Below are 23,713 nucleotides of genomic sequence, written 5' to 3'. Positions count from 1 at the left end.
CCTGTCAAACTTGAAGTATGAAAGCATGAAGGATGTGGCAATGCCTGACACATGACCGAAGAATTTACAAGGGCATATTGCCCAGAGGGGCAAGACCACTATGGGGGCTAGTATGAGTTTCAGTAATTACCCCCTTGCGCTACAACCTGAGACGCTACTGCCAGTACTTCCAAATTGTCCTGTGTTTATTTACTCCTCCATGTGTGTTTGTATTGAGTCTGGTCTTGTCTTCAATCATGTCTTGTGTCAATGCTCCTTATCGCCCGTACCTGTTCGGCATTTACCTTTCTGTCACTACCGAGCCTTTGTTCTGTGGTCCAATTTCCTCGTTATAGATACTGTTTTTCATTCAGACTCTGGAATTGCCTACTGTTTGTTGCTCACCTGACCTTTGCTTGACAGAATCACTCTACTGGTTTAACAATATTAATTATTTTAATTCAAGTCACACTCTAGTATAGCTGAACGCATTCCAGCAACATGCTGCACGAGAATAACAACGTGTTGCCGCAGGTCTCAAACGCAATGGCAATGAGTAATGCACAGGGTCACCAAGCAGTTATCTGGATCCCAGGTCAGTTACGAAACCTCAAGATATCTTGTTTGTTTCCATATGTACATGAGCATATCCCTCATACTGTTCCCATAGAGATAACAGTGGAAAATGATATGACGATCAAATTATAATAATTTTCCAAAATAAATATGTTTATGGGGCACGGTGGCTTAGTGGTTAGCATGTTCGCCTCACACCTCCAGGGTTGAGGGTTCGATTCCCGCCTTCACCTTGTGTGTGTGGAGTTTGCATGTTCTCCCCGTGCCTTGGGGGTTTCCTCCGGGTACTCCGGTTTCCTCCCCGGTCCAAAAACATGCATGGTAGGTTGATTGGCATCTCTGGAAAATTGTCCGTAGTGTGTGATTGCGTGAGTGAATGAGAGTGTGTGTGTGTGTGCCCTGTGATGGGTTGGCAGTCCGTCCAGGGTGTATCCTGCCTTGATACCCGATAACACCTGAGATAGGCACAGACTCCCCGTGACCCGAGGTAGTTCGGATAAGGGGTAGAAAATGAGTGAGTATGTTTATTATCCAGTCACAAAGGTGATGCCATTCAGACATTAGATGGAGAAAATCCAGTTTTCAGCATAGATATCCCATGTAATGAAATTCGAATTTTATTTCTTTTTCTTTTAACGCCATCGTTACCCACAATGCCGTTTGACAATTTGCTGATAGTGGTGCAGTTGGATTTCTCCTTTACTTCCTCTTTAACTTGTCAGTGATGCATCAGAACTTGAATCATTTAGTCTGCCCAGTTCTTTCCCCACATCATTTGTACACAAAGCTCAAGCAAGATCAGCCTCCAAAGATTTTGTCCCAATACTGCAGTCAATGCAGTCTCATAAACCAAGCTAAGCCTCTGTCATAACGAGTGTTTTACTTTTTGCATCAACATCTTTACTATTCCACACTGGATATTCAAAAACATGATCATTATCCATTATTTTTTACATCAGTGTTATTTTTCCACATCACATTATCACCAGAATTCAAAACACATCATTAAACTATTTCAATGGGAATATATTTAATGTGTTTTATATACTCAGTTTTCTTATTATAAGACACGTAAATCTAAAAGTAACCCAGTTATATAAGGACTTCTCATACATTTTTTATCTCTGATTTTTAACAATACAGTATCTGGACAAGGAAAAGTTTGAAAAAGATTGTGTATATATAAGAAACAGGATGTGAGTTGAATTGTGTTTATGCTGGTTAATAATATCCTCGTTCCTTTAACCTTTTTTTGATTGAGCAGTTAAAGGAAGTAGCTCATAGTTCAGGTTTGTTTTGATTTTGACCTGCTACGCCTTCGCTACGATTCAATTACCAAAACAGGTCCACGGTTAGAAGGCTTACTGACATGTGAATGAAATGAAAGAGAAAGAAACGTTTTGTTTGTTTGACATGTAAGATATCGGTTTCAGATAATGACTGACATTTCATAATAGGTAGCTGTTAAACCTGATAGACAAATAAGTGACAATGCTAAAACTGCTTAGCTATTTGTCGATCTATTCATTTTATTTCAGCAAGCTAATTAAGATTCAGGTTACTTTAGAAAAGAAATAATCTGTGCTAATTACAGATTATCTGTTGTACAGTATTTATTTTGCTGTGCATTTAACCTCAGGTGCTGCAAATTGGTGCCGGAAGTGTGTCTTATGTTTTACAGTAAAAGTAATTGGCGGAAAATGGACAGCAAACTACACTGCAGATTTTAGAAAGCCTCATGACAAAGGAACTATAATATTTCATGAAAAGATATATGACCCCAGCTTCCTTATCAGACAAGGTAAATATTCTGAAAGATGATGCCTTGTAGTCGATCAGTCTGAACACCAGAACAAGGGACATGGGACAAACAATAAAACAAACTCACACATTTACATATTTTGTTTTTGAATGTGATCAAAACCCAGATGGGTAGAGTCTTTTAATCACGTAAGCTTTTCCTGATGCATATATTTTATTTGAATATACGGAAGAAAGCATTTAAATCGTGGCAGAAATATCTGCTTTTTTACTGCTAAAGTTATTAGGAATGGCATGATATTACCCAACGACAATGTTCCATATTTACTTTACCTTAAACATTGTTTCTCAAAGTGGGGTCTAGAAGCATAGCCAAGGGGCCTATGATTTTTAAATTATATTAGAGCAATAAAAATAACAACCCACTCTTATTATGATACCTGAGTTCTTAGAGATATTGTTTTGAATGGTCGGTAGAATCAAATAGGTTTAAATCCAAATCTTAATAGAAATTGAATCCAAAACTTAATCGAATTGTACTTAACATTCCTAATCTAATATGCTCTCAGATAAGTACTGAAGTACTGATGATAGATAGATAGATAGATAGATAGATAGATAGATAGATAGATAGATAGATAGATAGATAGATAGATACTGTAGATAGATAGATCGATAGATAGATAGATAGATAGATAGATAGATAGATAGATAGATAGATAGATAGATAGATAGATAGATACTGTAGATAGATAGATAGATAGATAGATAGATAGATAGATAGATACTGTAGATAGATAGATAGATAGATAGATAGATAGATAGATAGATAGATAGATAGATAGATACTGTAGATAGATAGATAGATAGATAGATAGATAGATAGATAGATAGATAGATAGATAGATAGATACTGTAGATAGATAGATAGATAGATAGATACTGTAGATAGATAGATAGATAGATAGATAGATAGATAGATAGATAGATAGATAGATACTGTAGATAGATAGATAGATAGATAGATAGATAGATAGATAGATAGATACTGTAGATAGATAGATAGATAGATAGATAGATAGATACTGTAGATAGATAGATCGATAGATCGATAGATCGATAGATAGATAGATAGATACTGTAGATAGATAGATAGATAGATAGATAGATAGATAGATAGATAGATAGAATTCTAAAGAGTTGTATTTATGTTACATGAGAACAAAATGATGGCGTACAGACGCTGGTGTGATCAGTCTGATGTTGTGATCAGGATCAAAGGCCTTAGCACAAGCCTTACACTTAATAACAGCTTTAATCTGTTCTAGCGTTTTTCACATTATGACCTCATTATAGAAAAAAAAATGGAAGCTGAACATCAAGTGCAAATGAAATAGGTTTCATAATCTAGTGCAGTCACAATGCACAGTGCCTTAAATAATTAATTAAAAATGAAATTATAAATAAATGAAATTGAATTAATTTAATTAGAGGATGTTTTCCATATTATTTACACAAAATATTTAATGTGGAACAAATTTTGTTTGTCCGGTATTTTGCCCATTCCTTTTGGCAAAATGTTTGTCAAAACATCATTTTTTATGTCTTCGGTGTATGTTTTGCAGGATGTTTAGGCTTGTCCTGCTGAGGAATAAACCAGAATCTGTAATGAGTCTGTCTGTGTTTTGCCCTGTTTCTGTCTGCTGTCTGCCTTGCTGTTAATTGTTTGCTCCACCCACTCATTTGTTACCATGGACACTAACTGCACTCTATCTCCCCCCCAGGTGTATCGTCTTAATCTCTGATTGTCTCTGTGTTGTGATTACAAACAGGAAACAGCTGTGCTGAGTTGGTGGTGCAATGGATTGTGGGAATTAGAGTCCTGATGGTAAAGTGCAGCAAATCCTCTGCAGGCCAGCAGAGGGAGCCCTCATGGCTCACATAACAGAGCCCCCGCAGGAGTGGAACAGGGGGGAACAGAGGGCAGGGGCGAGTGAGGATCCAAATGCAGTTACAATCTTTTATTAAGCCAAAACAAGAAACAGGCAAACAGACAGGTAGGCAAACAAGGCAGAACACTGAGCAAACAGGAAACGGGAACATAGACACAAACATTCAACAACGACCAACACCAGGGAAGTGAACAAACAGAGTAGATATAACAAACAGGAACCAATCACAACACAGAGACAGTCAGAGATTAAGACGATACACCTGGGGGGAGATAGAGTGCAATTAGTGTCCATGGTAACAAATGAGTGGGCGGGGCAAACAATTAACAGCAAGGCAGACAGCAGACAGAAACAGGGCAAAACACAGACAGACTCATTACAGAATCCTTCACCAGGATTTCTTCTAAGATTTAAATTGACAGCGATCTGGTACTGAACCTTTACCAGTTTCCCCAACCCCTGCTAATGAAAAACACTCTGCTAAATATGATGCTTCACCGTGCTTCACAGTAAGAACGGTGAGATCTCAGTGTTTTGTTGGGTTTCTGCCACACTTGGCACTTTTCTCATCAGTCCACAAATGATTTCATTTGGATTTTTTTTAAAGCACTGGCTTTCTTCTTGCCCCAACATCATAAACACCAACATTTTGGGGTGTTTCAGGCTATAGATGAATGGTCTGAAATAAACTGGAACATCAACCACTTTCTCAGCCAGACCAAAAAACTTGAGGCAGGTACAGTATAGCATCTTAACTAACTGCATATTAATACCCATGATTTTGGGGGGAAAAAAATGTTCAGGAAGCACATTTAGTTGTAATTGATTGTTTTTCACATTTCATTTAATACAACAATTCTCATTACAAATTACACCTTGAGATCGTTAGTATAAAGTATGTCCTCGTTTTGCTTTAATGACCGCCTGCATGTGAGCTGGCACAGACTCCACAAATTTCTACAAAACCTTCTGATCCATTTTCACTTAAATACAACTAAACAAATGCTTCGCTCGAAGAGATTAGCCATGAGGAAATCTTTTGTTCAAAGTAGTTAACACGATCGATATCACAAATCTGCTAAAAATTTAAATTAGGGACCTAATTACAAATAGTGCTGAATGTTAAATACTAAATATGTAAGATATTGTAGACTTGGGTATTTACTTTGTTCTAAAAATCTTCAGCTTATTTTGTATTTTAAATGAAGACTTATATTTGGACCTTTCTGTAGATGCGATATAGCTGCTTGCCTCGAAACCTTCTCTGCATGCCATGAAAAACAGATATGATCAGTATGGAGAAAAATCTAATAATTTGTGAAGTAAAGGTCAGATTTGTTTTAGCATACTGGATTGACAGGTTATTCATTCATGCAAGTGTCATTAGTTGTGTCAAAAAATCATTGAAAATTTAACATAGCAATAATACTGTATATTAAATATCATAATATAAAATAGCGGGAGGCACGGTGGCTTAGTGGTTAGCACGTTCACCTCACACCTCCAAGGTTGGGGGTTCGATTCCCGCCTCTGCCTTGTGTGTGTGGAGTTTGCATGTTCTCCCCGTGCCTCGGGGGTTTCCTCCGGGTACTCCGGTTTCCTCCCCCGGTCCAAAGACATGCATGGTAGGTTGATTGGCATCTCTGGAAAATTGTCCGTAGTATGTGAGTGAGTGTGTGCCCTGCAATGGGTTGGCACTCCATCCAGGGTGTATCCTGGCTCGATGCCCGATGACGCCTGAGATAGGCACAGGCTCCCCGTGACCCGAGACACAATAATAACACTGTTAAAATGGCTTACTTTGGGTGCTCAATTTCAACCTCCAGTAACAACTCTGGTGGGATTTCAAATAAATCTGGATCTTCCCCATTGGCCTGCAAGACCAATGGCAGCACATCAAAGGACCCATACTTTGGCATCCATCTAAAGTATGTTGTGAAGTATGTTGTGTTATGAAGACAGATTTGATACAAATCTGTTGGAAGACAAAGACCAGATATTTTATACAGTTTAGTGTGGTATAAAACTGCCCCAGACAGAATATTTTTCCCCACAGTGTCCTCCAGCTATAGAATACCCATTTAATTAGTGTTTGAAAACAGGCACAGTTTCATTTTCATTTAGTTAAACTGCTATTCTCTTGGGTCCAAACTGTGAGGATGGGGGTGGTTACTTTCTGGTTTTACCCTTTAGTTATGCTCCTATGACCAGGCCTGTCAGTATCCATTTGCACTCTGACCACAATCTATAGTGGTCTCATAAAAAACCATAAAAATGAAAACTCTGTAAGAAAAAAAAATCTTGACCCCCGCTAGTTCTGGTGCTCGTCTGAGGACAGGAATTTAGCGCAAGACAATCCACTGCAACGCGGACTAAACCTGTGCACCGCGGCGTTTTTTAATTTCCTGAAAAATAAGAGATACGTTTTGGAGATACGAGGATTCTGCCTGACAGCGACGATATAATCCCACTATCATGGATGATCCAGAGGTGTATCCAAAAGGCAATAAATCTGCAACTGATTTATTTTAAAACGAGTACATGGAGCTGTTAGAAGTACAGTACTGTGCAAAAGTTTTAGGCAGGTGTGAAAAAATGCTGTAAACAAAGAATGCTTTCAGAAATATAAATAATGAGTGTTTATTTCTGTCAATTGGCACAGCCCCCACAGAGCCCTGATCTCAACATCATCGAGTGTGTCTGGGATTATATGAAGAGACAGAAGGATGTGAGAACGCCGACATCCACAGAAGATCTGTGGTTAGTTCTCCAAGATGTTTGGAACAACCTACCAGCCGAGTTCCTTTAAAAACTGTGTGCGAGTGTACCGAGAAGAATTGCTGCTGTTTTGAAGGCAAAGGGAGGTCACACCAAATATTTATTAGATTTAGATTTCTCTTTTGTTCATTCACTGCATTTTGTTCATTTATGAAAATAAATGTTTAACACTTCCATTTTTGAAAGCATTCTTTGTTTACAGCATTTTTTCACACCTGCCTAAAACCTTTACACAGTACTGTATTACAAATGATCAACATTGATCAACAATGATCAACAATTTCATATTTTTTCACATATCGATGCTATTGGTCAGTCCCGACGTGGGTCTGTTATTTTTACAAGTTATTAACCAATCTAAAGTCTTGAAAATAGCTTGAGCGCAAATCTCATAACTCCATTGGACACTTCAACTGTCCACCTCTTCCTCACTCCGTGGGAGAGCTTCACGGCATATTTCTCCTCAAGAAGAGTCGCAACGAATCAACATGTCTTCTGAGGTAAATGTCTTCAAAACACTGGGCTCAAAGAAAAAAAAAAAATCTTGACCCCCGCTAGTTCTGGTGCTCGTCTGAATTTAGCGCAAGACAATCCACTGCAATGCGGACTAAACCCTGTGCACTGCAGATAAGGAACGGCGTTTTTTTAATTACCTGAAAAATAACGGTTTTGGAGATACGAGGATTCCGCCTGACAGCGACGATATAATAGTTATAATGATTACAGTATAGTCTGTACGTGTTCCTCACAGGGTTCTCACCTCACCAGTATAAACCATCAGCGTCTGCTGTCTCAGGATTTAGCTCAGCTGTTTTTTTTTTTAACAATTATCTGATTATGATCTGTATCTCTCCACTTGTGCTGTGCTTCATACTGCTTGTCTAATTACACCTTTGATATTATCTTTCACATTCGTATGTTAAGAATGATTGATATGTTATGTCAGCTGTTTATACAATAAAATCCTTAGCTAGCTTAGAGCGCTACATAATGAAATTTTAAGGCAAGAAGCTTTTAGTCAAGAAGCTTGTATTTTAACTGTATAATCGCTGACGCAGTGCACAGTGCAATGAAACAACGTTCCTCCAGGACCTTGATGGTGCTACATAAAACAACACAAATCTAAGGACTGAAAGAAAGTTGTCTTAGCCACATAAAGTTCAACGTGTGGATTTTGTTTGTTAAACAAAACAAGTTGTGGTGCACAAAAGAACAACTTTAATAGGCAAGGCAAGGCAAGTTTATTTGTATAGCACATTTCATACACAGAGGTCATTCAAAAGTGCTTTACATAGAAATTAGAAAACAGTTTATAAGAGAGAAAAAAAGTTATGTAAAAATAAGAGACACACGATAAAATCATAATTAAAACAAAGAACAATTAAAAAAAATAAATGTGATTTTGATAAAAACAGTTTAAAATATGTTAAAAAGAATCAAACAGGAGTAAAAGTGATAATAGTGAAAGTGAAAATAAACGTGCAATAAAAATTCATCTAAATAAAAATAAAGGTAAAGTAAAAAAAATGTATTTTATTTCAACTTTCCATTCTAAATATGACAGATTTTGCAAGAGTGACATCCTGTTTTGAACCCAGGGTGGTACCATATTTTGTTATCATTCACATATATTGTAAAAATGTGGTGAAGCTTGTTGCAGTAATGCTATGTACAGTATGTGAAGGTGTGTTCTGTATGTATGACTAGAGTTTTTTTTTTGCTTTGTTTACCTTCTGAGAAAATCCTATTTTAAAAACTATTCAGCATAAGGTTAGGCTTAGGGTTGTCTTTTGTGACATCTTGGATGAGTCGTCGCTGCGCTGTTGGGGTAATTCTGGTCAGCCGGCCACTCCTGAGAAGGTTCACCACTGTTCCATGTTTTGGCCATTTGTGGATAACGGCTCTCACTGTGGTTTGCTGGAGTCCCAAAGTTGTAGTAATGGCTTTATAACCTTTTCCAGACTGATAGATCTCAATTACATGTGGTGTGGCTTCTGCTTGGTTGGAATGAAAACCTGCACCCACACCGGCCCTTTCCGGATAAGATTGAACATCGCTGCATTAAAGTGTGACAAACATGCAAAAAAATAAAAAAATCAATAAGGGGCAAACACTTTTTCACACCACTGTAATTAGACACACGCACACACACCTGGCCACTTTAATAGGAACATTTATGCAATTATCCAATCAGCCAATCACTTGGTGTCAGTGCAAAACAACATAAAATAAGGATAAGCGGTAGAAGATGAATGAATGAATGAATATAACATATTATACATAATATTTTACACATCATGTACAGTGTACTTAAAGAAACTTAAGCTTACATGAAATGGGGCTTTTCTGTCTGTTTTTAAAAAAGTTTAAGAATGTCTGCTTTCATCGAGTCTCATAATGACAGGTTTGATGAGTGAAATACATTGCTGTCTTAACCACGGTGCTGCTACTGGAACATTTTGTAGTCTATGACGTTTAAAATATTTTCTCAGGTGGATAGAAAAAAACAAAATGTTGAAGAAAAGACAGTTATTCTTTAACAAAAAACATTCAGACACAACAGTGACTCACATTTCCATAGATTGCAAAGAGACCATATCCTTAAGAAACACATTTCACACTTCAAGCAGGTTCTAAAGCACACAAACTTAAGCCTACGGTGTCCTTTTAGCTCTACAATTGACACAACTAATCCAAAAATATTCTACATGGGAGGAACGCAATTTTAAAGAATTGTGTTAACTAACCCTGTGAACAATACTGTGATTATCTACAGTATATAAAGATATTAGCTGGCTGCACAACTTAGCCAAATGCTGTTAGTGTTTATTAGCTTGCTAGGTTCATGCTAGCTAGCCAATATTGATATGTTTGTATCTTCATAGTTAAATGAATCTAAATTGTTATAATATTTTTAGCAGCACTTTAATATATTTAACACTTATGTTATCTGCACATGAGTTAACATCATCCCAAAAACATGGAAAAGTTCAAGGGATTGAACATTTATGTTAGGCATTTTAATGTATGGTAAACAAATGTAATCTATTTGAGTAAATATGTGCATGTAGTATTAGAACACAATTTTAATTGTGCCATCTATTTCTTTTTCCTGCAACGGTCACACCATTTTATTTAATTTAAGCAAAATATGTACTTAGAATGATGATTCCTTCTCCCATTATAGTTAAACATTAGATTTTTAATATACCTTGTAGGGGGCACGGTGGCTTAGTGGTTAGCACGTACGCCTCACACCTCCAGGTTTGGAGGTTCGATTCCCGCCTCTGCCTTGTGTGTGTGGAGTTTGCATGTTCTCCCCGTGCCTCAGGGGTTTCCTCCGGGTACTCCGGTTTCCTCCCCCGGTCCAAAGACATGCATGGTAGGTTGATTGGCATCTCTGGAAAATTGTCTGTAGTGTGTGAGTGCATGAGTGAATGAGAGTGTGTGTGTGCCCTGTGATGGGTTGGCACTCCGTCCAGGGTGTATCCTGCCTTGATGCCCAATGACGCCTGAGAGGCACAGGCTCCCCGTGACCCGAGGTAGTTCGGATAAGCGGTAGAAGATGAATGAAAATGAATGTACTTAGAATGATGATTCCTTCTCCCATTATAGCTAAACATTAGATTTTTAATATAGAATGTATGATAAGGCTATACATAACTTTATAAGACTGTGAAGGGCAGAACGTTTGAGGCAAAACAGTATGGAAACAAAATAATACCCCAAAATAGCTGGTCTATAGATATGCCATCATCAGCAGTAAGCATTTACACTTTTGCCTTCATTACTGATGATGTATGGAGTGGCAATGACCTGCAAACTGCAAATCTTCCCTGGAGTTATTTCATTAGACTCCAAAGATGTCCTCATGGTATCTCTTTTCAGCCTTTAGAAGAACAAAGTTATAATTACATGTACAGCCATATTATTTGTACTTTGGAATGGATGTTGAAATCAGTGTATCTTAACACCACTTTAAGTAAATAATAGACCTTTCACCTTTAGCTGTTCCAGATATTCCTCAGCCTGTGTAAGTGTTATACCCAGATGGCCAGCCAGGATCTCCTCGATTGCATGTTTGACATCCCGGGCCATGTCCATGCTCCCACACACGTAAACATGACCGGACTTTTGGTTCAAGATCTCCTGAACCTCTTCACTAAGCTGCTCCTTTAGGACATCTTGAACATACATCTAGGGATAGTGTGTCAAATGTGTGGTCTTATAATAGAAATAAATAAAAACTGGCTTTACATCTGATCACAGATGTAAAATTAACTAACATTTACATTTTTACTTGCATCCATTTATGTTTATTCAAATAAAATAAAAAAAAATAATAAAAAAAAACAGTACTTTTGATGAAAAGACTTGAGCATTGCCTTAATGGTCCTTTCCTCAATCCTACACTCATGTTACTGTCTGTGTGAAGTTTCATATCTACTCCTAAAGCCTAATCTAACTTAATCTAATCTAACCTACCTAACCTAACTTAACCCAAATTAGGTACACAAGTTAGTTCCAGCTTCATGCCGTTTTCCTGGGATAGTCCTAGGATCAAATGCAACCATGATCAGGACCATGATTAAGATTCTTACTAAAGATGAATGAATGAGTGACTGACTATGATTTATATGCTATGATATAATGTATGACAATCACATTTCTGTCGGACACTAAAATGATTTTCCCGTTATACTAACAAGCTGAATACCTGTGTAATTACCTTATATTAAGCTTGATTTCTAAGGTCTTTAAATATGGAGATTGACAAAATCACTTTAAAGAAATGAAATGAACAGAAACGACTTTGCCATACTTTGGAGTGACCAGGCTGACGAGAGTATGCAGGAGTGATGCTCTTCAGAATGCCGTTTTCTTTCATGTTAAAAGCTTCCTCTTTATAGAGGTGGTCCATATCTGCACCACAACATCCAAATACTAGCACCATTGGACTCTTGTCAAGACCTGCAACAATAAGGTACTTTGAATTAGACACAATGTCCAACAAATAACTTATCAAATTTTTTCAGCTTGAGATATTGGAGTACCTTTATGTTTCATTTCATGGAAGCGTTGTTGCCAGAAGCTGCGGAAAGGAGCAATTCCACTGCCTGCTCCAATTAAGATAGTTGGGGTGATGGGATCTGAAGGAAGACGAAACCCTACGGATCTGAAATCATAACCAACAGGATAACTTTAAAGTATATTTCAACACATTAGATTGTCAGAATTGATGGCAAAAGAGTCACAGCAATCGATTAAGTACCTATGAATAAAGCAAGGAACTAGTTGTCCTACACTGAGGTTGTTGAGCCATGTGCTGCAGACTCCATGATGAAGAGGACCCTTTCCATCTGTTTCAAATCAAGAAACAGTGTTAAATGTGTATATTTTTTACAGCATACAGTTAACATTAGGTGAAAAACTTTTAGAGAGTTTATCCTTTACCTTGGGTGCGGTAGTTAACTACAGACACAGTGAGGTGAAGCTCATGAGGGTAGAGATCAGGGGAGGAGCTGACAGAGTAGAGACGGGGCTTCAGCAAGGGTAGCTGGCTGAGGAGGAAGGCTGCCGAGAGCGCCAGAGAAGGAAACTCCTCCAGAACCTCTAGGAAGTTGGGCTTGCGGAATTCTTTCCATTCTGAATAACATTTTAAGTCCTACAGAAAGATACCAAAAGATACTAATGATTTAATCATTAAGGATTACACATGAAAATTGTGTTCATGGACATTAAATATGGGCTTAACATACCATTGCCAATTCTAGGAGGTGCTGATGATCACCTTCTTTCTTAGTCAATTGTGACAATTTGCACAAGAAGCCTTGGGAAGGTGGTGTGGAGATATCCAGGAGATGAGTAAGAGCATGAGTTAGAGAACAAGCTGGGAGACGAGAATCTTTCTTCCATCCATTAACTCCTGTACAACCACAAAATATTCCTTATATAAAATATTAAATGGCTCTATGGTGTGCCCAGTTCTGAGTAACAGGTACCAACAGTTACTGTTACTAAATATAGACAACACAGATTGCAAAATTAAACCCTGACAGATTAGACAACCAAAACGTTTGTAATGATGACCTACTGGATAAGTTTTATCTTTTAGGTGTATGGGATTTAGTAGGAATGTTACCAGAGCAGGACTCAGGAAGGTATTCAAGTTGAACAGTCTGATTGGTGGGAGGAGCATCAGTGAGGTGTTTCAGAATGCCCATCACCAGATCAGGTGGATTCCCTGGGAAAACACCTATATGGTCCCCTGGAGCATAATTTAAGGTCTCTTTTTCATCATTCCCCTGAAGTTCTATTGATAAAGTAGAGCGACTGAAAAACAAGATCACGTACTTAAAAAAAAAACAGAATTTTAAGGGGAGCCACTTTGACCGAGGAAAGTATATTCATACACCAGTAGTGTCAGATATAATCAGATCAAAAACAGACCTTGACTCAGGACTCTGAAGATTTTTTCTCCCCTTCAACTTCATGGGAAACACGGTTTTAGAATGGAGTGCTGAGAGAGCTGTAATAACAAAACATGTATGCTGTTAAGCATCATAATGTTTATTAGAACTGCAAGAAATAAAACGTTAATAGCACATGAATTTCAACAAGTTACCCGAGATGTGATCTATGATGCTGCTATCAGATCGCACTCTGTGTCTCAAAGGGTCCCAACTGTCTGTTAGACGTTCAGTCCTTGGCACATGATCTTCAATGTCAAACTCGTTACATGCAGCCTACAGGAAAAAAATACTATATAATTTTTTTAAAGCTAAATGAAATTTTTATTTCATTCTGCATTCTCTGCTGAAGATCATGATTGAAACAGGCTAAGAATGCTCTACTTCTCTATCTATGGGCACCAACCAGCAGGCATTTCTTTGTTGCCAAATCCACCTCAACTGCCTCACCCTGGTTCTGTGGAGTGATGGCTCTACTCTGACCCGCTCCTCCTTGCTTGCTCAGCCCTATCACCCTGTCATGGAGGGTAGGTACAGCAACCAAGTGGATGAACCTCATTTCCATTGTCCACAGCTTGTGACCAAAGTTGCATATATAGGAACATTTAACAGTTAATAGAAAGCTTAATTTGAAAATTGGGCTTTTTGTTACTCCAAACTTGTCAGAGATGCGGGGGTAAAAACAGACCCAAATGCAGGATAGCGTAAAATAAACTGAATTTATTAATTTAAAAAAAAAAGTATACAAAACAGGGACAAGAACTCGACAAAACGTGACATGACCAGACGACATACGACTCCGACACCACCATAGGCAACGTGGCACGGTTAAATACACAACACAATTAACACTTCAGGAACAGGTGTGCAGAGGCCGGGAGGAAGAGACAAGGACGGGGCAGACACGTGAACACAGAACATAAACAAAAGCACGTGGCTAAAGTCCAGGCTGGATCCTGACAGAAGTAAGATACAAAGATCTTACACAAGAGGCCAGGTTACTTTCATAACCTGAAGCTATGTCTGGCAGTCACCAGGAGCTTAATGCTCCCTAACATGCAAGGTCCAAAAAAGATTGCGCAGTTTACGGTTAACAGGACCATGCCTGGAGCCATGCTTAGTGATATCTGCAGACAAGAACCTCTTGAAAGCACCACCTTCCCCCAGGCTCAGCTGGAAATGGTGCCATTTTTTGGGGTCACAACCAGCACGACAAAGGTGGGGGTTGGTGCAATGCCAGTTAGATGGCGGTATGTGATGGGCAATTTTGGACTGCAAATGCAATTGTTGCTGAATATATATTTTTTTGTTTTCATGCTACTGCATCACTAACCTTGAATGCGGTACCAGCCCAGATTGAGAAAGACTCTTCCTGCCCATTTAACTCATCTCCCTCTCCTAAGGAAGTTAGTCGTTTTGCTCCCAACTCTGCAAGTTTATCATCCACAGCATGGGCAAAAGCACAAAAGTGTGGATACATGTGAGAGCCAAGGCCAAATACACAGTACCTGTGTGATTACAAAAGGTTGGTCAGTTTTCCCACAGTTAAACAATTCAGCAGTTGTTTATCATCATGACCTTTTCCCTTATATATACACTGAACACTAACCTGATGTTATGCAGCTTTTTTACACTTAAAAGCTGCTTCATGAAACTCTAAGAAAGGAAGATTAATGTTAATGCTATTTTGCATTTTTTCAGATTTTATTATCACAAGTTTCTTTGAGAAACAATTGAGAAAAAAAAAATAAAAAAATCAGGATGACATGTATGAATATAATAGATCGACACATACCTGTCCATTACCTGGAGCATCCCCATTACCAAATGTGCTGGTTACCACCATCAAAAGATGCTCTCTCAAGATTGTCAAAATTAAAGTCCTCCATGCAAATTAGCTGTATCAGGAATATTTATTCGGTTCATTCTAACAGAGAGGTAATTAGCTAACACGGTTTTTATCATCAAGTTAAATAAAACACTGACTTTAAAATACTGATAAGAGAAGATTACCCTGGAGCTGAAGGCACAGCTGAACATTAAATTGAGCTTCTTAGCAAAGGTTTGAGCTTTGCCTGTTTCCGTAGCAAAGATAGTTGTGCAAGGCACTCTCTTCACTAAAGCCAATTTCATGAGTGTTTGAGAGAAGACCACTGCCCTGGGGAATCAGAATGCATGCAATTGATTAGCATCTCTTTTGTCCCTAACTCATTCCATATAAAACATAAAATGTTATGTACAAGAAGCACTGAAATTAGCATCATGTTAAGAAGCAGAGCGGTTTAATGTTCCCTTACCTTGTTAGAGCTTTAAAACTCCTTCGTTTTCTACGTCGACTTAGTTCCTTTGTCGCATCTTTCCAAACGTGTGTTAACCAGGGATCAGGCTTGAAACAAAACCAAAAGAATTTAGAAAAAAGAAAACACTATGTGTTTGTCATTTTTCCTGCAAAAATTAGGATGCAACTGTAGAAATATAGAGTCAGGATTTTTAATATTTTAAAATGACTTACTCATTAAGCAAAAACCAAAGACATTTTTTCATTTATTGACTAAGAGATGCATAGTGTCTGATACCTGGTAGTAAAAGAAGGGGGAAAGAATATAGTTGATCATCTCCTGGTGGAACACAGGGGTCAGAGAGCCAGACATGGGAGGCACCAGCCAGACCCAGTCAGCAGGACAGCCACCACGCACACGAAATTCCTTTTCCATGTGCTTCATGAAGGACTCCGCGGCAGAGTGGTGGTCTGTGATGGTCACCTTATTTTTCTGAATTACAAGGCAATTACACACTCAATACCCTCCTACCTATAAAAGAAACTGTTCATCTGTTAATTACAATGGCCAAAGGCAAAGGTGTTTATGCCCATTCAATGTTGAATAATCTTGTCTGCTCATCACTTAAAAGATGAAGATGCAGGTCAGATATAGTAAGCCTTACATCCACTACAGTACTAAACTAATTAAATAGCAGTGGTTTCTTTATTACTTCAGGGTCTCAGAGGAACTTTAAAAAGAAAAAAGACTGTTGTTTATGCATTTGCACTTATTTATATGAATTATCTGACATTCTTTGAGAAGGTATCTTGAACTAACTCCATAATTGAATTCAGGAAGAGAGGGATTCAGTGAAATAGCATCCTAGATCTGAACCCACATAGTGATATTTTATTAGACTTCTGTGTGAGCCAGAAAATAACACACACTTTGTTCTAATATTTGAATTCTTTTATGTGTACATAATGGCAGAAACCTTGGCCATCATGTTTTGGACACAAAATGGGAAAAGCAATTTGCTGAGCCGTCATTGCCACCTCCTATACCCCGACTTTGTGGGTTATCTATCATAGACTCATGTGCAAGAATTGTTGGCTGGAAGACAGTAACTTTTTTGGACACCAAATGTTTAGGGAAAGCAAGTTGAAGAAATAGAACTTTTGAGTATTACTCACATATGGACCTCCTGATTTAAGTGAGAGTTGTTGTGAACAAACACTTACGCAAGAGAGGGTTTTGGATTGGCTGTAGAGTTTAAGGCACTGTGTTGGTGGTCCTATATTTTTTATTTTAATTGATTTTTCATGTATTCATTTAATGGTACCTTCTATCTGACACTTTAACCTAGAATTCAGTTGGAATAATTTTTATTTTTGCCCAGGGCATGGAAAAGTAGACCATATCTTTACTTCCACTTCCAGAGCTTCCACTTGTTTTTTATTTTTTTCAATAAAGTATGGTAATCTAGTCTACATGTTTTTTGTTTATTTTTATTTATTTTATTATTCAGAGACTACCTATAATCATAGACCTTGACATTGGTTGTGGGAGGTAGTGCCATATAAATAAAAGCTTGGTCACTGGTCCTGGTGTTTATTTATCCATTTAAATTGGAGAGGTTATTGTTTTCTCCAGGAAAAGAGTGAGATGCTCCTTTCTGGTAAGGGGTGACTTGCTCCTGAAAGTGGAGTACATTGAAATATCATTTATGAGTGATGGAAAAAGAGTGTGTGAGATTAGGAAATAAATTGAGTTAGCAGCAGTAATTTTATAGTTGCTGTGCTGGTGAAGCAAGAACTTGAGTATGCTCTCTATAGTCAGGCTCAGTTAGTAGTGAGTACATGCAGTAAACAATTTGGTTCCTTAGCAGAGTTGTTGGACTTACTTACCTTGATGTGTTATGGAGCTTGGCAATTAGTGAGAACCTTTAGTCTAGAACCACTGCCTCATTAATGAAGACCAAGGTTTTCTAGGTGCTTTATGGTTAACAAGACAAAGGTTTTCTGTGCATGTTTTTGTTTTGTTCCTTTTTTCATACATGAGCTCACAGATGCCCACAAATTGCTTGTGTTGAGTGTATGGTATACTGAGAAAGTCTATTTAATACTGTTTTCCGGAACATTTCATATCTGCCTTAAACAAAAACATTTGATAACCAAAAAAAGTACCTGAAAACTATGAATCACAGCAACATTGACAGCAACCAGAGCCTCATCTTTCCACAGTGAGGACACCTTGAGTGTATCCAACCCCATACACTGGCCAACCCGCTATACATCACAAACAGAAATATAGCTTTAAGTAACTATTCTGAGACTCCTGGTTCCCATCTTGGGCCCATGTAGGATGAGTGGTACAGAAATGGATAGATGGATCCTATACTGCAGGAAATAGTTTTACCTCGAGGATGTTGTAGCGCTGAGTATCACAAAAGTCCCTCACACCAATCTCAGTGCCCATGTACCAGCCATTAAAGGGACATGCTGTGAACTCAAGTCCGCCAATCTCCAGCAACATGTTGGACACTGCAGGCACTGTGTACCATCTGAGGTTGAGATTTTTAAACCACTCATACCTGAAAACAAGGAATCATAGATGGTATGAATAAAACATGCTCATACAATATGACAGCAGGCAACCACTCAGTGGTCTGTCCAGATCACAACAAGCATGGTGTTTGTGTGTTAAGTTCAGTTGGGGATGATCACTGCACTCTTCTGAATGCAAGCTATGATACATACATTTTCACTAGCAGTGTGTTAGCTTAAGGAAGTTGTACAGTGTCTTCTCTTTTTACACCAGGCAAGAGACCACAGCCTTTCCTGAGGAGCATGTGCACCAGCAGTGATGCTGCAAGTGGTTGAAGCAAACCTGAAGGGACACCCCAAGTTGGCACCCCGTCTAGGCTAAGGTTAAGGCTAACTCCTTCACCCTGATCTTATACAACATGGGAAACAAGGACACATTAAAATCACAGCTCAGCAATCAACACCATTAGACCTCAGACACTGATCGACAAACTCATGCTTAATTGTAGCACCTTGTTTTGTTCTCATGTTAAATCTGCATTTGATAAGAGTAATGATTTAAGCCTACTGGACATGGGATAGCACTAACACTTGCATATTTCAATAACATTTAGCACATCACCACATCAGACATAACCTTGATCAAAAGCCAAATGTATGGAAATCACAATAATAACGCTGTTAAAATGGCTTACTTTGGGTGCTCAATTTCAACCTCCAGTAACAACTCTGGTGGGATTTCAAATAAATCTGGATCTTCCCCATTGGCCTGCAAGACCAATGGCAGCACATCAAAGGACCCATACTTTGGCATCCATCCAAGGTGGATACAAATCTGTTGGAAGACAAAGACCAGAAATTTCACACAGTTTAGTGTGGTATAAAACTGCCCCTGACAGAATATTTTTCCCCACTGTGTCCTCCAGCTATAGATGTAGCGGTGAGGCAACGGCGAGTGAGGATCCAATAGCAGTTAAACATTTAATAAACAAAACAAGAAACAGGAACACAGCCAGATAGGCAAGACTAGGCAGAACACCGGGCTGACAGGAAATAGAAACACATACAGTACAGCGACTCACGACAGGGAAGTGAACAAACAGTGTATATATTTTAGACAGGAACCAATCACAAAGCAGAGACAATGAGTAACTAAGACAACAAACGAGAGGGAATGAATGAGTACAATGAGTGTCCGTGGCAACAAACGAGTGGGCGGAGCAAACAATTAACAGCAGGGCAAGACAGCAGACAGAAACAGGGCAAAACACTGACAGACTCGTTACAATAGAATACCCATTTAATTAGTGTTTGAAAACAGGCACAGTTTCATTTTAATTTAGTTAAACTTCTATTCTCTTGGGTCCAAACTGTGAGGATGGGGGTGGTTACTTTCTGGTTTTACCCTTTAGTTATGCTCCTATGACCGGGCCTGCCAGTATCCATTTGCACTCTGACCACAATCTATAGTGGTCTCATATACAGTAAAACCATAAAAATGAAGACTCTTTAATATAAGAGAACACTTAATAATCTATTCTCTCTTTGTGTCTAAAGTTGTACAGCTACTCCTGCTGCCTGACATGATGCCAGGTAATGATCCTCACAGACCTTTACTGCTGGGGTTCCTCTTGCCCTCCAGACCTGCCTCATTGAACCTGATAGTTATTCTGAAATTCCTGCACTCAAGGCCCTTTTGCTGTGCTGTACTGTAGCTGATCCGACATGGACACCATAAAGATTTGTACTTCCAAAGATCTATTCATGCTCCCCATGACTTCAGTGCCTAGTCTCACCCCGGTACCGTAGATTTGTATCTATGATCTGCACATGTAATCATAAGCACTGTCCTGTGCTCATCCTGAACAATCCTTTCAACACACTCAGTACTGTTTAATACTGTTTAATAATAATTTACTGTTTAATAATACTGTATACTGTATAATCCCACTATCATGGATGATCCAGAGGTGTATCCAAAAGTCAATAAATCTGCAACTGATTTATTTCAGAACGAGTACATGGAGCTGTTAGAAGTATTACAAATGATCAACATAGTAGAGCACTACAGTATGTTAAGCCTGTTTTTAATATTGTACATACATCTGTAAATTCCACATTAGCAGGGTCTCCTATAACACTACCATCTGTTGTCTGGTAGCCTGCATATTTAATGAGCTGACTGTTCCAAATCCGGAAATCATGCTGGCCATCAGTTCTTTGAGGGAACATAGTGATGGCTGACCTGTAAAATATCGAACAAATAAATGAACATACAACATACAAATTCTAGGTTTTAGCATTTTAAAACATTATCCAAACTATAAGATTTTTATGATGCTCTTGAATTTCCTCTGGGATCAATAAACTATCTAGCTATCTGTCTCTCTATCTATACATCTGTCTGTCTATCTGTCAGGGGTACCTTATATTGCCTCCATTTGTAGCAAACTTAAGGTGAGAACACAATAACTGGAACATTTCCTTAGTGGTGCTGCATTTACGTGCATCAAACACCTGTGGATACAAAAGATCTCATGAGTGTGATTCAAATGAAACCCTTAAACATGCAACATAGGTTAGAGAAATAGTACGTTCAATTTTTAATCGCAAAAAGTAAAAAGAATTAAACAAACAAGAAACATCTTGCCTATATTTCTCAGTAGCTACTGCTAATTTGTACCAGGTACATTTTGTGACACCTATTTGCAATAACAATAAAAAAAAAGTTTTGATTTGATTACCCACATATTCCTTTTGATTCATAATTATGTACAATTGAGCTACAAGCCCCAAGTTAAAATTTGTAACCTTTAAATTGGACCACTGAATCCTGCCGATGCACCTTGGTGCATTCCTCCAAGCCTGTTTGGCTCCATATGTCAGCTCTTCTGTGGTGAGCTGATAAGTTCCTGTGGCATCAATCTCACGGGTCACCCCATTAACACGAGTCAGATACTCGTCTATTTTAGCACTGTGGGCGCAAAATAGCGTTAGTTTTATCAACATGCCTTAGTTTAATTCACTTAAGCTTAACATGTGTCACTGAAGTACAACCTACGTTTTAAAGGACTTGTAGTACTGGTTGATGAAGTCAGTGGCTTGTTTGAGAAGCTCATCCGAGGAATTTGGGGAAATTTTCTGAGTGCGCATTACAGACTGTGGGGTCAATATGGAACCCTCACACACATTTGATTTGCAGAGACTCTGGGGAAAAAAACAGCCTGTATTTTACTGACAAACATAATATGACTAAAATAAACATTCATTCATTCATTCATTCATCTTCTACCGCTTATCCGAACTACCTCAGGTCACGGGGAGCCTGTGCCTATCTCAGGCGTCATCGGGCATTAAGGCAGGATACACCCTGGATGGAGTGCCAACCCATCGCAGGGCACACACACACTCATTCACTCACGCAATCACACACTAGGGACAATTTTCCAGAGATGCCAATCAACCTACCATGCATGTCTTTGGACCGGGGGAGGAAACCGGAGTTCCCGGAGGAAACCCCCGAGGCACGGGGAGAACATGCAAACTCCACACACACAAGGTGGAGGCGGGAATCGAACCCCCAACCCTGGAGGTGTGAGGCGAACGTGCTAACCACTAAGCCACCGTGCCCCCTAAAATAAACATAATATATGCAATTATATATAGTATATAATAGTTATAATGTTGACAGTATAGTCTGTACATGTTCCTCAAAAGGTTCTCCACCTCACCAGTATAAACCATCAGCGTCGGCTGTCTCCGGATTTAGCTCAGCTGTTCTTTTTTTTTTTTTTTTTAATAATTTTTTTCAATATCTGTTTATGATCTGTATCTCTCCACTTGTGCTGTGCTTCATACTGCTTGTCTAATTACACCTTTGATATTATCTTTCACCTTTCATATTCGTATTTTTAGAATGATTGATACGTTATGTCAGCTGTTTATACAATAAATTTCCTAGCTAGCTTAGAGCGCTACATAATGAAATTTTAAGTCAAGAAGCTTTTAGTCAAGAAGCTTGTATTTAGCCGTATATCGCTGACGCAGTACACAGTGAAATGAAACAACGTTCCTCCAGGACCTTGATGGTGCTACATAAAACAAAAAAGTTGTTGTGGTGCACAAAAGAACAACTTTAATAAATGTGCAATAAAAATAAATCTAAATAAAAATAAAGGTAAAGTAAAAAATGTATTTTATTTCAACTTTCCATTATAAATGACAGTTTTTTTTGTGATTCAACTTTAATGACTAATGAGAATACGCACCTCGACAGCTTGGTGGTGAAGTGTGTCCTGATGAATTGAACCATTTTCAAAGTTCCTGATATGTAAGGACATAGAGCACTGGCTGGTCTTGTTCTCTTTAGCCTGTAGAGAGGGGAAAATATTGAACACAACATGATCTTTCTGTTCTATATTATGTTCCTAGTTTCTACTTTAACTAGTTTCTCCTGTTATTGTCTTTAGTAATTTGAATGTTAATTCTGTATAGAAATAACAAGAGAAATAACATACTTGCCTTAATTGCTTGGGTTTCAGTGACTTTCCTTTGTGACATCTTGATTGACCTTCCTCCTTTTTTTTTTTGAAGCAGAAGGTACCTGGTGATATCACAGGGAGGAATCAGTCTGGTAATAGTTTTATTTCTGCATCTAAGACTACAGGTTACAGTCAGCAATGTTTCATAGCAAGCCTAGACCTACAGAAAGCATATTTCCCTTTATAGGTTGAACCCAGGGCGGTACCATTTTTTGTTATCATTCACATATTTTAAAAATGTGATGAAGGTTGTTGCAGAAACGTTATGTATAGTATGTGAAGGTGTATTCTGTATGTATGACTATAGAGTTTTTTGCTTTGTTTACCTTCTGAGAAAATCCTATTTTAAAAACTATTCAGCATAAGGTTAGGGTTAGGCTTAGGGTTGTCTTTTGTGACATCTTGGATGAGTCGTCGCTGCGCTGTTGGGGTAATTCTGGTCGGCCGGCCACTCCTGAGAAGGTTCACCACTGTTCCATGTTTTGGCCATTTGTGGATAACGGCTCTCACTGTGGTTTGCTGGCGTCCCAAAGTTGTAGTAATGGCTTTATAACCTTTTCCAGACTGATAGATCTCAATTACTTTCTTTCACATTTGTTCCTGAATTTCTTTAAATCTCTGCATGATGTGTAGCTTTTGAGGATCATTTGGTTTACTTCACGTCATCAGTCAGGTCTTATTTAAGTGATTTCTTCATTGCTAACAGATGTGGCAGTAATCAGGCCTGTGTGTGGCTAGAGAAATTAAACTCAGGTGTTGTGATAAACCACAGTTAGGTTTTAACATGGGGGGCAAACACTTTTTCACACAGGGCCATGTAGGTTTGGATCTTGTTTTTTTTCCTTAATA

At 38.4% G+C, this 23,713-nt stretch overlaps 1 pseudogene; it reads right to left on the bottom strand.

Moving 5' to 3' along the window:
• Positions 1-10,896: 10,896 nt before the first annotated feature.
• Positions 10,897-22,883, bottom strand: LOC132858489 (nitric oxide synthase, inducible-like; annotated as a pseudogene).
• Positions 22,884-23,713: the final 830 nt, after the last annotated feature.

This window comes from Tachysurus vachellii, chromosome 15 (genome assembly GCF_030014155.1).
Source record: "Tachysurus vachellii isolate PV-2020 chromosome 15, HZAU_Pvac_v1, whole genome shotgun sequence".
Classification (NCBI taxonomy): Eukaryota; Metazoa; Chordata; class Actinopteri; order Siluriformes; family Bagridae; genus Tachysurus; species Tachysurus vachellii.
The sequence above is the reverse complement of the archived record's forward strand: the minus strand, read 5'-3'. Positions and strand labels throughout refer to the sequence as shown.